This window comes from Dipodomys merriami, unplaced genomic scaffold, assembly GCF_024711535.1.
Source record: "Dipodomys merriami isolate MVZ:Mamm:240054 unplaced genomic scaffold, mDipMer1.0.p SCAF_526, whole genome shotgun sequence".
NCBI classification, from domain to species: domain Eukaryota; kingdom Metazoa; phylum Chordata; class Mammalia; order Rodentia; family Heteromyidae; genus Dipodomys; species Dipodomys merriami.
In genome coordinates, this window is record NW_027206098.1 from 156,485 (window position 1) to 169,418 (window position 12,934).

Sequence of the window (12,934 nt, forward strand, 5' to 3'; positions counted from 1 at the left end):
AAGTCACATAAAGAAGAACAAAAGAGAAGAAAAGGTGAAAAGGATAAGAAAAAAGAAGAAAAGATCAGAAGTTCAGTAGAGCTAAACAAAAAACAAAAAGAATTTTTTAAAAGAAAAAGAAAAGTAAAGAAAGAAACATGCGCACACACATATACTCCTAAAATAAAAATTCTAAGAGAAAAAAAAGTTACTAGAAAAATTTTTTTCAAAAAAGGTAAAAATTAAAAAAAAGTTTCCAAAAACATTTTTTTATAAATGGTACCAAAAAAGAAAAAAAGAAAAACAAAATTTTTGTGAGGGGTAGGAAAAATCATGTATCTCCCTTGTGTCCATAACCAGCCTCAGGTTGGAGTCTCTGGTCTTTTTGTGGTGTTTGATTTTCCTGTGGCTTGGTTGGTTTCTTAAGTCAGTTTGTTTGAACAGGCAGAAAGATGCTCTGCTTTACCCAGGATTTTGTGATCCTCGTCCCAGGTTAGTTCAATGGAAGGGAGATCTGCTTTGAGTATCACAAAAGAGGGAGACGGCTTTTTCCTCAAGTTTGGAGATGCTGTGATGAGGCTAGGTTCTGGGTAGTGTTGAAGCCTTTCAGCAAACAGTAGCTTTTCCCAGGGGCTAGTTTGTGATAAACTCAGAGAGCCCAGCCTGGAGTCACTCTCAGGGTTTCTGTTTACTGAATTTCAATTGATTGTCAAGGCTGCTAAAGGAGGGGCAGCCTCTGGCTCTGATTACCCAGTGAAGAAAGCCACTCCTGGGGCTAGCACCTGAGCTGGGTGACTTTTCCCTGGGTGGAGCTCAGTCTGGCAGGTCAGCTTAGGTTCTTGTGACCTACTAAATGACTCTAGTTTTCATCCAAGGCTTAAGTTGGAGCTAGCAGCTCCACCGAGCATTGTCAGTATCCAAGATGGAGATCTCCAGTACTGGAGGGTGAGGGATGGCCTTCCCTCCTCTGCTCCCTGAGAAGTATTGAGGAAGCATTATATACACTAAATTTGGAATGATACAGAGAAGTTTAACATGGCCCCTGCTTAAGGATGACAGGCAAATTCCTGTCATTCCATTACCTAATTTGTTAGGAAGTGGAAAGACTTGGGAAATAGATTATGAAGTGTAATAAGCCAAGTCCAAACAAACATAAGTCCCATGGTTTCCCTAATTTTCAATAACTAATATATGTCTGGGATAAGCAGAAAAGGTCAAAAGCTATGTGCATATGACAAGAAAAGATTATGTTAAGGTAAATGAACCGAAGTTAGTGACACAAGTGGTTTTTTCTTTCTTGCTATTGTTTCTCACATACGTATAACGTTCAGTATGTTTTTTTTTTGTTTCTTTATATGTTCGGACCCCATGTTAAATCACTTATTTTCACTGTATTTGAAGTTGGTGCACCTACATATTGAATATAGTCTCTTCTAATTTTTGGATGGGAAGGAGAAAAAGAAAATGCTTAAATAGGAATACAGGTTCACCCATTGTAACAATTAGATGCACAAGACACTATGTTGTAAAATGAACTTTACAATTGAGGCGGGGGAAGGGAGGAGGTGAGTGGACTTGTGGAGGTGGAAGGGAAGGGATAGTAGGGGAATAATAAAGGAGGAGTTAACAATGCTTGTTAGGAAATGTACTCATTGCCTTGCTTGTGTAAGTGTGACCCTTCTGTACAGTAATTTTGCAATTGAAAGACCCCAGACTCACTGGGATACTTTCTCAACGGGAGGGCACCCCAGAAACCAAGACTCCAAACCAGCAGATGCAACAAGCAAGAGGAGTTTATTTGGCATTTGTGCAAACGGACTCTCTGCCCCGGGCAGTCAGAGAACCCTGAGCAGGAGTTACAGGCATTTTTAAAGGCAAAAACCACAAATTAGCATAAAACACTCTTTGTAAAACAATTGTCTCATGGTTGGTCTAAGGGGGGGTTTACATGGTTACAGGCCTATGATTGGTTGACATTTGGCTTAGCTTGTGGTCTTGCCAGGTGGTCGTTGTCAAGGTCCATCCCGGGGATTGTTGAACTGAACTGGAACTGAAAAACATAAACTAAAACTGAAAAACATGTACTATCTGTAACCTTTGACCTTGTCCTGGAGTGGGCTGACATCCGGACATCTGGGCCGGCCGATATCCGGATATCTGGGCCTCGAGACTCTGCCCAGTTTTATTTCCCAGGGAAGGGGGTCTGAATGCAAGCATATTTACAGAAGCAAAATCAGCAGTTAGCAAGTTAGTAATGGTAATGGTAAAGTGAGGTTTTTAATTTTTAATCTTTCAGCAATGAAAACATATAAAAATGTTCTGAGATGGAAGAGTTTATTTCCTTTATTTTACTCATAATATCGTTAAGAAATTAATGCACAACACTAATATGAAGGTATTTTGAATAAATGTGTGTGTGCCCACGCACTTGCATGTGTGTTGGCATGCTCAGAGTTTGAAATCAGGGCTTCAAAGTCTTGCTAGGCCTTTTTGCTCTATTGGTGAGCTACTAAATGAGCTACATCTCCATTCCTGGACCTTTGCTAGTTCATTAAAAGTTTTGAAAAATAATCTCATGAATTTATTTCGCCCTGATAGGCTTCCAACTGTTATCCACAAATCTCAGGCTCCTGAGTAGATATCCCCAGTAGTTAGGATTACAGGCATGATAAACCAGCAAAAGGCTTTCAGAATAACATATAAAGTAGAAGAAAATTTACTTCACAGGGGCCTGTTTTATCATCTCCTACTTTTAAAACATTTTGGATTGATTATATGTGAATTTATTTCGTTTTAGAATTCTTAAAAGACAGTAAGTGTTAATATTTAAAAGTTTTAGTACTTTTTAAAAAGGATACCGGAACTGTGGGACAGAAGAAATATGCCTCTCTTTGTACCTCAATTTATAAGTTCTGTGCATGATAACCCAATGTGACCAAGACATTGTATGCTATTATTTCTTGGACAATATGAATATTGAATTGAGGGTGTCATAGAATGAAGAGATTTTATCTACTTTTTGTATATTGCTGAAAGACTTTTGGAGACTTTGACTCATTTTCTTCCTCACTCTGTGTGTCTTTGGGCCATACACTTACTGCCTTTAATTACAATTTTTCCCAACACTAAAATGGTAATAACATTAGCATTATAGCAAATGTTATCTTAAGAATTAAAGGAAATAACACTTGTGAAATAATTAATATAAACTTCTATGGATGAGCTTTGAGTTTAGCCAGCAGTCTTTTTTAAATACTAAATAAAATGTGATAAGTAGTACAGAAAACATTACATGTAGTGAGCAACCAGAACTAATATCTATTGACCATGCTCTGCTTCCAAGCAAGCCAGTGGGATAATTTCTCATGCTGTAAATCAAACTGGTTATCTTATGTCTTGTTAGAGTAAAAATACCAGAGACAGAACGATGAAGTTATGTTGTAGACTGAGATGAAATCGATATGAAAATGTGTAAAACTGATAAAACATAAAAGTATTTGAGCAGTATATTGTGTTTTACAACAATTAAGTTACATCGCAAAGATAAAGAAGACCTAGAAGAATGAATTCTTTTTTTGTTGTCCTATCATAAGTCCTTAGATGGATGAACTCTTTCCTCATTCTTATACAGGCATCATCTGATGAGAGGAACTGTATTTTTTGTTTGCTTCCTTCCATTTATTCTTCAGTTTGAAATTTGAACCATTGGGACTGAAAGAAACCAAGGGAAATTAGATAAACAGGCTGTGGAAAAAACAATCAAAGTAAAATGAATGAACTACAGCCTTGTAAAAGGTCTAAATAAATTGAGATATATAGTCACAAGTGTAAACAGAAAATGATTTAAGCAATACCATCTTATTGAAAATTGAAAAATGTTAGGAGTTGCTACATTTTTTTCTTTTCTACCTTTAATTAATTATTGATCTGGTTTAAAGAGCTTAAAGATGAGATTAACATGAAACTGGATTAAAAATGGACAAAAGGCTGCATAGACAAGTTCTCCATACAGCCCTGAAAATCGCCTGTGGGTTTACAAAGTTGTGTTTAATACAACTTCTATGCTGGCTTAATGCTTTCTGAGTAGAAGTCATTCGATAAATATAATTCAAAATTACTATGATACTACTTCATAACTATTGTAACTCATAAAAAATCAATGGAACCAGTTGTGGTGGTAAAGGCTTGTAATTCCAAGCATTTAGGAGGTTGGATTTAAGTCTAAGGCCAGTTTGGATTACTGCAAATAGTATAAACCTGCCCTTTATTACCTTTGAACAAAAGGTAATAATGTTGGTGAGTGGGGAGAAAAGGAAATTTTCTACACTCTTGGTTAGTATTCTCACTGTAGAAAGTAGTATGCAGGTTTCTAAAGAAATTCAAAGTTGAAATATCATCTGACCCACCAATCATGTGATTATTTCTCACTGGGTAATTCGTAAATATATCTATAGTTAATTCTTATTCAAAACAGCCAAGATATAAGTCAAAGTTCAGTGTTCAACTACATACTAATAAAGCAAAAGTGGTACATGCACAAATATCTTTATCTGTTTCATCCTTAAAATAGCAAGAGAATTTTCCCATTAGCCACAACTTACAATGACCTGAAAGTTGTATTCTAAATGAAGAAAAATGTTGTGTTCTGATCTTTGTAAACACACACATACACACACACACACACACACACACACACACACACACACACACACACACACACACACACACACACACACCTCAAACATTAAGACGGATTTTTTTTAATTAAAGCAAAGTGTAATTTCTGGAACATTTAGTTCACAATGTAGAAGATAGTGGATATACAGTATGACCAGGTATAGAGTTGTAATGTACAACATGAGGATACAGGGGACAACACTGACCTTACATCAGAATGAAGCTAAGTAAGTAGGAGTTGTTCTTCCTAGGGGAGCATTATTGTGTACATCAAGTATAATCTTAGTAGATGAGCAAAATAACTCAATACCTATGTACATATGACCATATAAGATGATTCTAAATGAAATGAACTCCAAGACATGTTCTTTGTTGTTGTTGTTCTTAATGTACTACATGATTTATTTTTATCTTTTTTATGTTTTCCCCACCTATGGGTTATCCGCTATAGTCACTGTATTTGATTTTGATACATTTAGTATTGTAAATATGTTGATCTAAACTGGGGAAGGGAAAGGGAAAAACAAAATGGTGAGACAAAGGACAAAATGGGAACCTCTGCAACAGTGATACTCACAAGACAATATTTTGGAAATAATCTTGGGAGGTGCATTGGGAGCGAAGAGGGAGAAAAATGGGGGAAGGAGAAACAAGTTAGAAAAGCAATAAATGCATTACCTTACTTATGTAACTATACCCCCTGTGTACACTACCTTGAAAATAAAATTTAAATAAAAAATATATGGGAGTAGCAATACAGTCGATGGGACTAGGGGAAATTCTGTACGACAAAAAGAAGAGTAGAACAACTGTGGAGAGCAGCAATTTAACTTTAACATAGGAAGTATTAAACTAGCATACAGATTTTCAGCCTTATGTCAGTCACTAGAAAGGGAAAACAAAGTGCATAATCAACAAAACAATAGAGATAAAATAGAAAATTAAACAATTGAGGTGAAGAGATGACTTGGAACAAGAATAACAAATGACACAGTTAGGAAACAATAACAAGATGGTAAGTTTAATAAATATTAAATTAATTCTATTAAATGTAGTTTACATCACAATTTGTTAGAACGATAATTTACATCACAGTTTATTAGTATATACTTTAAATAATATATTAGTTATTATTGATTACTTCATATTGAACATTTAATATATAATTTTAATTTCTGCCAGGTATAGAAAAGAAAAAAATGAAACTTATTTTAATAATATATTTCATGAATTGTGAAATTAGAAGCATTACAATTTAAACAAATAATATATCATTATTGTTTCATTTCTGCGAATTAATATAATAATTCAACGTATATTGTACACAGCACTCATTTTAATATGAAATAATAAATTATTGCACATGTCTCAGTATTAGGTGGAAGAGTTCAGCATTTTAGTGAAATTCACACCACACAATACAGGAGGGATTACTCCTCTCATCTTGATAAAATTATGGAAATTTGAATTCTACATGCATGTTAAATTCCTGCTAGGTGACATCTAAAAATTATATACAATCATATACACGAGGACTATTTCAGATTATACTTAAACATCATATTCATTAATTAAATTTGTATTATTTTGTACCAAATAAATATGTACAGAGAGACTGAATTTCTGAGTAGATGATGATGTATCTGTGCCAGATTATTCTTATTGAGGCTTATTTTATATTTCTGACATTGTTTCTACAGTTGGTTTTAATTTTCCGTAAGGGATTAAGTGTATTACATTGGATATATGAAAGTAAACTGAATGTTTATTTCATTAATCCCTTGCCTCTTTTCTAATCCCAATATAATTTATCTATGTGTTTGAAGTAATGAAAATAACAACAGATATAAGCAAGATAAATCAGTCTTTAGTCGACAAGTATTTTCACATTTATTTTGATAGTTGGTCCTCTTTTACACTACAGAATATTATTCTTGGGAAAATGTGCTCCAGGCTGGCCACAACTGCAGAATATTATGGTTTGATCTATAAGAGAAGGAAGGAAGGGGACCTTCCTTCCAAAATTCTGCTCCCTGGGATGTGAGCTGTTTTATGGTCCTGAATAGGAAATGAACATTTTTCACAGTCAATCTTGAAAAGCCATCTTGATAGACCATTTCTGTAAGTGGTTACAGAGGATTATTGATTCCTTTGCAAGGATGCCAGATTGCCTCATTTTGGGAAAATTTAAACAGGAATTTAGTCAGCTGTTTTTTGAATCTTTAGGAGAAAAACCCATTGACCCTAGGTCAGGGGACCACTGGGATCCAGAGAAGCTACTACCTTAAATAGTAATCCTACACCTCTAAAAAAAAATACTACACCAAACAAATAAACAAAAACTCCAGTAAGCACAGCCAGTCAGGGCTGCTATCACAGCCTACACGAAGTCAGGGAAAAACAGAAACTGAAAGTCATTTAGCTGATGAATATATTTTTAATGAGGCAGACTCAAATGAATCTCCAGAGAGAATGTCAGAAAGACTGAACAAAGAAACTAAAATTGGTTACACAAAGATTAAAAAGTAGAATTCCTTGTAGAACAAATAAATCATAAAAAGCCTGTGCATGTAAGAACAAGACAGCAGACCAAATTCCAGAAATCCACATTTTCTTAGAGGTCAGCCTAATTAATAAATTATCAATGGAAATCTTTGAATTCTTAAATATTTGACCACATGTGGATGGAGGCTGAAGAGTGAAAATGTCATCACTCACATTAGGAAGTAATCAAGCAAAGATTTGTAATAAAAAGAGAAAATAATTATTACAAAAGTGGGTCAAATTTGTTTTGATGTAACAGTTCTTGATTTAGGTACTAGCAATTTCCATACAATTGATTCAGTCCCACAGCTGAGTTGATACTGACTGTTGTATTCTTACATGAACTAAAAGAGAAAATTTACAAATGTCTGATGAAATGAGTTGAAGGTGAAGTGTTCTATTAGTGATATCTGACGTTTAGACACAAGTGAAGAGGTGGATTTTCTTTTCTAAAAATCCCCCATTTTTAGCCTGGTGCCACTGGCTCACAGCAGTAATCCTAGCTACTCAGGAAGCTGAGATCTGAGGACTGCAGTTCAACAACAGCCTGGGAAGGAAAGTCCCTGAGACTCTTATATCCATTTACCCACAAGAAAAACAGAAGTCACACTGTTGCTCAAAAGATAGAGCACTCACCTTGAGTTGAAGAGCTCAGAGACAGTGCCCAAGCGCAGACTTCAAGCCCCTGGAACAACAATAAAAAAATTAATATAACCAGTTCCTCTTCTTGATCTTCTCTATGTAGGATACATTTGATTAACTTCTATCCTGCTGATTTGGTGGAGGTATATTTTTTCAAGTTTTCATTGTCATGAAATATGTTTAAATATTCTTTAAATGTAAAGGACAGATTGGCTTGGGACCATATTCACGGTTGGTAGTTGTTTACCCTTACTGCTTGTAATATATCATGCCAGGCTCTCCTTTTTACCATATCAGCTAAGAAATCTGTATTTATTCTGACTGTATATCCTTTATAAATAATCAATCTTTTCTCTATGGCAGCTTTCATAATGCTTTCCTTGATCTTTAATGATCCTCTAATGGATTATGATGTGGTGGTGGATTGTTTAGTTATAGAATTCTGTTTGGTTTCTAAAGGCTTCTCTTCTCTGAATGAGCCTATCTCTTTGGATGTTTGGCATGATCTCTGGTAGAATTCTGTAATATGTTTCCCATTCATTTGTTTCCTGCTCTTCTCCTTCTTGATACCTATCACCCCGAAATTTGATCTTCTAACTGAGCTCTTATTCTTGGTTGTTTCTGTGGTGATGTTTCCATTCTCATCTCTGAGTTTATTTATTTGGTTGTTTTCTCTTTTTTTTCTGATAAGATTTGCTAAGGGTCTGTCAATTTTATCAATTTTTTCGAAGAACCAACTCTTTGTTTTGTTGATTTTCTATAGATTTTTTGGATTCTAATTCATTTAATTCTGATTTAATTTTAATTATTTCTTTCTGTCTACTGGATTGGGGTTTATCTTGCTGCTCTCTTTGAAGGAGGTTCAGATGTCTCATTAAATTGTTGGTTTCAGATCTCTCCAATTTGTTGATGTGTGAACTCAGAGCTACAAAGTAGCCTCTGAGTACTGACTTTGTTGTGCCCCAGAGGAGCTGGTAATTTCTGTGTTCATTTTTGTTGAATAGCATGAACATCTGAATTTCCTTTCTAATCTCTTCCATGAACCACTAGTGATTCAGCAGTGTGTTGTTCAACATCCTTGTGTTACCGGATTTTCTTTGGTGGCTTTTGGTGTGAGTTCTAATTTTATTCCCTTTTGGTCAGAGATAATGCAAGGTATAACTTCATTGTTTCTGAATTTGGACAAGTTTGCTTTGTAACCTAAAATGTGGTCTACTTTAGAAAATGTTCCATGTGCTGCTCAAAAAACGTGTATTCTGAAGCTGCTGGGTTAAATATTCAGTAGATGTCTATTAAAACTAGTTGATTGAGGTAGCTGTTTATATCTGCTCTTTGTCTTATGAGTTTTTGCCAAGTTGATCTATTTAGTGGGGAGAGTAGTGTAATAAAATCCCCTACAATTAATGTCTTTGGATCTATGTGGGATTTGAGGGAAATAGTGTTTCTTGGATGAATTTGAGTGCTCTGTTGTTTGGTGAATAGGTATTTAGAATTATAATATCCGCCTGAAGTAGAGATCCCTTAATTAGTATGTAGCGACCTTCTTTATCTCTTCTCACAAATTTTAATTTGAAGTCTATTTTATCTGATATTAGGATTGCAATTCCTGCCTGTTTATTGGGGCCGTTTGCTTGGTAGATTTTGCTCCAGCCTTTAACATTGAAAATGTGTTTGATTTTACGGGCAAGATGTGACTCCTGAAGGCACCAGAGAGAAGGATCTTGTTTTTAATCCAACTAGACAGTCTATGTCGCTTAATTGGAGAGTTAAGTACGTTAATATTGAGAGATAGGACTGAGAGGTATTTGGGAGGTCCTGCCATATTATCCACCTTCTTGGGTGCTGCTAAAACTGGGTTCTTCCTATGGTTCTTGGATTCTCAGTTTGGGTTCAGTTTCTTGGCCTTTATTATGGTCTTGTTGGTTTTCTATGTGTAGGACATCTTTAAGAATCTTTTGTAAGGCTGGTTTGGTGGAGATGTACTGTTTCAATTTTCCTTTTCTATGGAAGGTTTTTATTTGGCCTTCAGTTATGAAGGAGAGTTAAGCTGGGTACAGTATTCTTGGGTGATTGTTGTTTGATTTTAGAGCATGGCATACAGGTTGGAGTCTCTGGTCTGTTTGTGGTGTTTGATTTTCCTGTGGCTTGGTTGGTTTCTTAAGTCAGTTTATTTGAACAGGCAGAAAAATGCTCTGCTTTACCCAGGATTTTGCGATCCTCCTCCAAGTTTAGTTCAATGGGAGGGAGATCTGTTCTGAGTATCACAAAAGAGGGAGATGGTTTTTTCCTCAAGTTTGGAGATGCTGTGATGAGGCTAGGTTCTGGGTAGTGTTGAGGCCTTTCCGCAAACAGTAGCTTTTCCCTGGGGCTAGTTTGTGAGGAACTCACAGAGCCCAGCCTGGAGCCATTCTCAGGGTTTATGTTTACTGAATTTCAATTGATTGTCAGGGCTGCAAAAGGGAGGGGCAGCCTCTGGCTCTGATTACCCAGTGAAGAAAGCCACTCCTGAGGCTGGAACCTGAGCTGGGTGACATTTCCCTGGGTGGAGCTGAGTCTGGTAGGTCTCTTTAGGTTCTTGTGACCTGCTAAATGACTCTAGCTTTCTTCCAAGGCTTGAGTTGGAGCTAGCAGCTCCTCCAAGCTTTGTAGGTATCCAAGATGGAGATCTCTGGAACTGGGGGGTGGGGAGGAGTGGCCTTCCCTCCTCTGCTCCCTGAGAAGGAGTGAGGAGGACATCAGGCTTCTACTCATGTCAAGTCTTGGTTCCTGGGTTGTCTCTGGTTTGTGAACTGCATGATGAAATGTCCGCTCCTTGTGGGTTCCTGCTGGTGTTGAGGAGAATCTGCTTGTCCACTGTGTCTGGCTCCTTCGACCTGGACTCTCTGTTTTGTAGGTATGGCGACTGTGGCCACTGCCGCAGCAGCAGTGGCTGCTGGCAACATCTCAGAGCTGTCTCCTTGCCTGGATTTTACCTCTTTGGCTTAACTCTCTGTCCTGTGATGGCACACTTGGTGTGATTCTCTGGCCTAGGACTATTCACTGGAACTCTAAAACTGCTTTTTATGCGAGAGCTTGTTTAGCCTCCATCTTCTCCTCTGCCATCTTCCCAGAACTCTTCTTATATGATTCTTATATGACTTCTTGGAGATCCATAAATAAAACTACTCAGAACAGGAAAAGATTAGGAAAGAGTTCATAAAGAATACTATTATGTTGGTCTTAATGGCAAAGTGTAAAGAATATGTAACAAAACTGTTGGGAGACTCATTTGCTCTATTTGCTATTCTCTCCTGCTTCTTTGTAGAAAGCTTCTCACTATGAACAGACAATTGGTCTGGACCTTTCCAGGCTTGTCTTAGTGACAGAAGTGATGGGATTTGAGATATGTGATCCCATTGCTGGCTTTTAGGAAGTTCACAATATAGCAATACCAATACACATAAAGCAACTTTTGTGAGTGATGTGTATTCACTTCCTCAATTGCCAAAATTAAATTCATATGTGAAAACATCAAATTACTTACATTATTATATATTCAGTTCAACTGACATCACTAGCACCTCCATAAATCAAATGCAAACTAAAAGATCTACTTCAAAAACCAACATCTAAGGCAGCGTTGGAAATACAAGAAGATAGACAATAAATCTAAAGGAGTGAGATCTTTAATACTGACAATGAGCAGTAATAGCTGAATTTTTAACAAGGCTTGAAAAGTTCAGGTGTCCACTAACTATGTGATTAGAGTTGCAGAGTTGACCTTGGTATCAATATTGGTTTTACAATTCAAAGGCAGCTAAAGTTGCTGGAGTGTTGTAGCTCGATATAGTGTGACCCTGCCTGATAATGGTAAGGCACAGAGTAGAATCTAAGTCAGTAAAATGTATAGGAAGGATTCTTCACTGATAATAATTGCAGGAGGTAATCATCACTTTTTCGTTGAAAATGTATAGCCCATCATTGTACATTAAGCTATAGCCTATTTCTGATCTGAAGAACGTATAAGACATCAATGTGCCACGAGTGCTGAGCAGTGTTAGTGTATATTACTCTAATATATGAAAAAATCCTTGCAAGTATAGAATTGCCTGACCCTGACACTTCATTCTGTGTTGTTGAGTTTCATGGAGAAATGTTCATAATTAGGCAATTCACACTCATCTAAATCTGAATCAGGCAACTGAGATAAGGCATTAGGGTCATCAATCAGTGACATGGTCTGTGACCTGTGAAATAAATCACATTATTTCACAATGTATATGTGTTTCTAAAAATGTATGCAATATCAAATATCAAATATACAAAAGGGACAATTATCCATCTCATATTATCAGAAGTAAAGATACTCCTGAATTGTACATTCTTGCTAGAGGATCACTGGGTGACTGCTGATGTTTCGTATCTTTCCAGGTGCTCTTATATATATGTCAATGTTCTTTGAGGAAGTGTTTTTTCATAGTTTGTTTTGAGGTGTTCAGAATATCAGTACTGTCACTTACCACAACCATGGGACAGCAAAGGTGATGGGATACCTGGCTAAAGAACTGAGAATTCACAGGAAGTGATAGGAATGATAACATCAGAGGATCCAAAGCCTCATTGCCAGCTTCTGGATCCCCATATCCTCCTTAACATGTTTTATATTCATTCTACTACAGTGGGGGGGGGGTCAGTGGCTACAGGTATGTCGACATACTAAGACATCAATCTAGCTTGTGGTTACAACTATTAACATGAGGTATTGTTTGGATATATAGTGATAATTGAATCCATTTATTTTTAGGGAGCAAAGGAGCAATAGTCATTACAACCATAGCACAGACATCCATCTTGTCTCCAAAGGCTTAATCTTTTAGTGTCCAACAGCTCTAACTTAAATACTCTTGAGGTAATGACTCATACTCCTGTCTTCCCTTGACCGACCTTTCCAGAGCACAGTTCTCAGATTTTTGATTGCTGTTTGAGATGGCTTCCCAATCTTTCCTTTTCCAAGTCTAACAGCTTGACTCTAGAATCTCTCACAAGTACTGTGACAGATGTATTATTTTGAAAACTATATTTTTCAAAGATAGGTTCAATTTTTAAATTTATT

At 36.4% G+C, this 12,934-nt stretch overlaps 1 non-coding gene across 1 annotated transcript; it reads left to right on the top strand.

The window, feature by feature from the left end:
• Window positions 1-960: 960 nt before the first annotated feature.
• LOC138811425 (U6 spliceosomal RNA) lies at window positions 961-1,070 on the top strand. Its single transcript, XR_011367383.1, has one exon. It is a non-coding gene; the product is annotated as a U6 spliceosomal RNA (small nuclear RNA).
• The last annotated feature ends 11,864 nt before the right edge of the window (window positions 1,071-12,934 follow it).